The sequence below is a fragment of the Phalangium opilio genome, unplaced genomic scaffold, assembly GCF_054372755.1.
Source record: "Phalangium opilio isolate 3A_F unplaced genomic scaffold, DU_Popi_V2 ptg000077l_1, whole genome shotgun sequence".
In the NCBI taxonomy this organism is placed as follows: Eukaryota; Metazoa; Arthropoda; class Arachnida; order Opiliones; family Phalangiidae; genus Phalangium; species Phalangium opilio.
In genome coordinates, this window is record NW_028324185.1 from 4,042,943 (window position 1) to 4,048,685 (window position 5,743).

Below are 5,743 nucleotides of genomic sequence, written 5' to 3' on the forward strand. Positions count from 1 at the left end.
ATGGTAAATTTCAAGTTCCAAATGCGCCCAAGAATAATATTGTTGACTTAGAACTCCAAAGGTTGCGTGAATGTAAATCTATTAGTTTCCCGTTCTTACAAAACGCTTTATGCATTGATGTACACAATGTGCAGTCCTTGAACGCACACTTAAAAGACGTTCTTGCAGATAAAGTAATTTTAAATAGCAAATTATTATGCTTTGTTGAAACATGGAAAAAAGAAACAGATAATTTTTCTGTACCGTCCTCTACGGAAATAGGTGGTATTCTTCTACCCAGAACTGCTCGTAGAGTGGCGTTTGGATCATCTGTATATTTAAAAGATTCGCCTGAAAATTCGGTTCAATTTATACAATGCAGAGTTTTACGCAGCGATATTCCTTTTAGAAATTCCCACATAGAACGTTGCTGGCTCAATGCTTACATAGAAAATGAACTTGTATCACTGGTACTGTTATACAAATCTCCCGGAGCAAGCCTCCGTTCTGTTTTTGAAGATTTTAACCCCTTGTTTGACGAAAGATATGACAGTAAAGTTCCCACAGTAGCGGTTGGAGATTTTAATATAATTTTTTTAAAGTGCAAGACGGCACTGACAAGCTTTTTTGAATCATTTGATATGTGTTTACTACCTGGTCTGGAAGAAAAATATTCAACAGATTATTATTGCCAATTAGATTTGGCCTTTGGAAACAAAGCATTTCGAGAGCGATATGAAGCATCTTATAGGGAATCGTATTATTCTTATCACAAAGCAATCTGTTTTGTAAGAAAAGCCTAGCTTTAACAATCAAACGTGTTTTTAACAATATTTTTCATTCAATTAAACAATGGAACAATTTAATGTATACAAGTGGGTGGAGAGGATGGATTTGTGTACTTTTCTAGGTAAACCCAGACAACTTTAACTTGGGTTGTCCTTTAGCCAATTTGCTAAATGGTTTGCAAAACCCCCTTTAACTTGGGTGTGCCTGTATCCAACTATATACATGGCTTGCAAAAAACCTCTTAAACTTGGGTGTGCCTGTATTCAACTATATACATGGCTTGTAAAAAATCATTTTTAACTTGGGTGTGCTTGTATTCAACTATATACATGGCTTGGGAAAAAAACACCTTTAACTTGGGTGTGCCTGTATCCAACTATATGCGTGGCTTGGAAAAACGATAAGAGCAATTGTGGCTCTACTTGACGGATAGTTGATTCGGAACTGTTCAGTATGGTGGAAATACGGTAAGCGTTTCATTTCTAAAAGATATTCAATTGCATTATATCAAATGTACCAATTCAGTTCACTTTTCTATCACCATGTCATAACCGTTACTCCGGATTAGGTACGTTAGTCAATGTAAAATCAAGCAATTCCTGACTGCCATGATTCGAATTACATTCTACTTCCTTTTGTGACATGTACCTAATAGACAGTCAAAACTTCAATCGTGCTGATCTTTATAATTGGCAAATCCAAAACGGTATATTTTCTAAAAATCTGAAACATTACTTTTCCTTACACATTTAATTGGATTTTATTTATAGCATATTTCAAAATTATTATAAAAAAGTGTAAATGACGTATGACTTTCTCCGTGTTTCCTATACCAAGTCATTAGAGTTGATAGAGACATTGAAGAAATAGCCTATTTAGATATCGCGCTCTCATAGAACGCACGAGCTTGACATCAACCTTTTAGACGATAATTATCACTTGTGATAACTCGTTTATAAAGTTTAAAGAATTGCCCCAAAGGGCGATAGATAGAAATGACAAGTCTAACCTAACAGTTCTCACAACTTTATTTTCGTCGTAATGGTGTCATGTGTGTATTTGCAAATCCAAAATTAACTATTTAATAGATTATATTTGTTCCAGGCATTTGAAATTTGTGGTCGTGACGTGGAACATACCCTAGAGAGGGTTAGGATGGTGAACAGCGTAGATGATTTTGTTAAATTTGGCATGACCAAATGAAGATTGATAAAAGTGTAACCATTTTGGATAAGGTTCTTAATTTTGGTGTAACTAACATAAGTATAATTGTTCTTGTTTTTCTTCCAGCACGTTAAGTCTCTAATGGAGATTTCTCAAGAAAGTTTATCTTAGAAATATTCAAAACAAGGTACAGTTAAGTGTAAAAAATCATTTAAGCGATTTAATGCAGCATTTTATAAATTATAGACTTATATACATAAAACTTTCACACCCTAATCTCTACGCTAATTAAAAGTCAAACAAACCATTAAAAAGTTTTGTCTAACGCACATTAAAATGATCTTAGGAATGGAGAAAAGAAACAACCCGACAAATAAAGATGCCAAACATTTTAAATGATATTGGAACAGCAAATGGGGTCATATGAAGGCGAACTGCAGAGCAGTCTATAGTGAAGTGCAAAACCACGTCATAAAAACACGTTTAAACTGTTAAAGGGTATTACGTAAAACCAATTTTAAAATGGGTCAACTGGGTATAATGCACATCAATAAAATGACTGTCAGTAATGTTTCAGGTTTACGGACGAAATAATATGCTAAGCACGATCAATGTTACGGAAACAGAAACTAGGGCCAAATGAAAGCGAACTACAGAACAGTCTGGCAGTTCGCATTTGCAAGAGGAAGTTCAACTTTTATGAGCCGCTAACGATCAGAGAACAACTTGTCGCCAAGATTCAAATATTTTGCATGGAGTGGGACTGAAATGTTATTCTTTGTAATTTTTGGGACTACAGACCTAATTTCATTATGTAATAGTTTGAGTTAAAAGCTAATTTATATTTCCAAGAACACACGTCTCTATCGGACACTATCCGGGAAACATTTATCGTTTAAACTGGCAGAATAGATGTAACATTGTTAAAAGTTTAATTGTATTAATGGTTTTTCCCCCATATGGGTTTTCTCAGAACCTGTTTTTTCCATATGGAATATCATGGGTTTTTTTATGGTTCGAATTAGCTGATATCTTACATATGTTGTCCATACATTTTATTACATGTTTATTAAGATTTGATGGTTTGTATATCCAGAAATGTTTTATTAAATGATTATTATAAAGATTGTCGTCTTAGCTTAATGTTATATTTGAAATGTGGTTTTCAATTTTATGAAAAGTAAATAAATTAAAATTAAAACTAAGTTTTTTTAAATCAAGGGTTTCAATGACCATAAGGGTCCTCGGGAAGGATGCGATTAGTCAGGCTTTATGACGTGATTAATCAGGGTAGGATTAATGTTTACATTGAAGGTGATGGCAGGGTGAAGTCACCTCTGGCAGACACGCCAACACGAGTCGCCCAGAGCCTGGGTTTACAGGAGTTCGCCACACTCCCGACATGGTCTCACATCATGCAAAATAGTATTTTGTGCTAAGTTAGATAATTCGAGGAAAAACAATGGTTCAGGTTTTAATTAAAGGTTTTCTATTAAGTCTTTGGAATAGCTGTTTTTAGTCCTTTATGAATGCTAGAGCAGTGATAATCTGTGTTTATGGCACTTTCTTCGAAGCTTGTTTATTATTTTTAGCTAGGTGTGGTTATATAATCACACCTAGGTATTGCGCTAATACATTGTGCGTGTGTATGTGTTTGTGAGTTAACCACTAGTACACGAAAAACAACCGTGGATAGAAAGCGATTAAGGCAAGATCCGCTACCACGTTGGAGCTCGTAATGTGAAAGAATTGCGAGAGGAAATACATTAGCGCTATGGCATGAGTTAAAGGCAATTTTCCGACTTCGGATGGACGTAAAACAAGTTTGTCTGGACCTATAGTTAAGAAAAGATCCTCTTTAGGCTCTTCAAAGTATTGGGAAAGAAATAAGATCGGCATCGTCAAAGTATTCACCCGGTTAGATTGCGGCGAGGATAAAGTTTAGGGTTCATTTGACGGACGGCCGTATCGAAACGGATTAAAATATTTTCTCCTTACTCCGGTTTTTGGGGTTAGCGAAGGAGGATGGAGAATACGGGCAAGGTAGCTAGAATGAGAGATTCATTTTCATACGGAAAGGGCACTATGTGTAAAGGCTGGGTTGCTGCTATTTATTTATAGTTGTCGTTGAAAATATCTCCTGACCCTTCAATGTGTATTTGTTATAGGTTTTTATCTACGTTGATTATGATCTGTGAGTGTGTATGTTTGTGGATTGTCTGTGGAGGCTGGATAGGCGAAAAGACCTTTTTATCTAGATATGGTAAGAACTTAATGTACACCAAACGTTGGGCCATCTCGAATATTAAGTTAGCGAGTTTGAAAACATGAATACTGTACTACATTCGCACATACGAAACTAACACGCCCTTCCCGCCTCAACCACACCTAGCTAATACGTAAAAACTTTTTACGTGACTTGTTTTCAATGTACATTTAGTTTGTATATTTGGAGAAAAGCGTATCCAGATTCTTGACTAAACTCATAGGTTGCCCATCTTAAATCTCCTAAAAGAAAGTATGGTTCCAAACATGGCTTAAAATGTTTTTCCTAGAATATGACGCATGTATAGTCAGAATTCATTACCGAATTTGATACAGTTGCATGTTTTATTTCTTAACAGTAGAAGAAAGTTTTAGAAGTAGTTCGGTTGTATTTATCAAGGCTGGGTTCGCTAGATAAACGTGTTAGGAAAGTAATTTTTTATAGCTGTGACCTTTTAGCTTTATGATTAGGCATGTTATTATTCAATTTAAAGGTTTTAAAAGCGTTCAATTCATAAACATTATCACGCATGTATTTCATATAGGTGGAAAGGTACTCATCGCGGTTCCAGTCCCTTATAGCCCCACACCAACGTCGGGTAGCTGAGTTTGCATTTGCGCGTAGACTTAAAAATACACAATAACTAGTCACTGCAAAAGTGGAAACCAGATGGCAGATACTTTGTTTGAACGAATTGATCACTTCGAAAATTGCACACACAGAAACCAACACACCAAGGTGGAGATACCATTATGGTAGTGCATTAAATCCGGACTCCGTCATGAGTTGCTTCTTGACGCGAGGAAGATTAGCTCATCGGCGGGCCACCTCATTGTGTTGGTTTTTCTGTATGTAATTTTTCTAAATGGGCTATTGTGTTCGTGTGCAGGAACAGAAATATAAGTTTGCGTTCGCTGTCAATATGTTTTAATTGGTTTATTCAATTTACATTGCAATACAATTTTAATTGTAGCGTTTTTTATAAACTTGACCCCGATTTCCTGAAATCCTTGCGAAGGATGCATTTCTTTTTTTTGCTTCAATCTAGAAAGAAAAGTATTATATTACATAATATCCTTTAGTCGATTATATTATAGCATTGTTTATCACTACCAAAACTTTCTTCGTTAAATAGTTTGTTAGGATGTTTGCCGCGAAATCTTTACCAAAGAGGGTCTCGTATCGTTCAGACGAGGCTGAATTTCTTACTGATTCATTAAAATTGTCTAAGATGTTTTCCTTTCGATAGTTTTCCAATTCAAGCATACGTTTTAAAGTAAAACATCTCAACAACTTGAGGCACTGCTTGGCATTTATCTTAAAATACAGGCGCATAAAAATAAAAATTGGACCCATCTACGAAGTATTCTACACCAGTCAATTCAAACATCACTATGAAATACAGTCTTGACACCTCTTTCGAAATTCTACAACTAGGATATTTCACTCAGTCTGTCTTATATGAAACCCCACTAAAAGTACCTATGATTGATTAGAAAACGAACTTACGTCTGCATTCTGTTTTAAGGCGTGTTCCAAACAGGC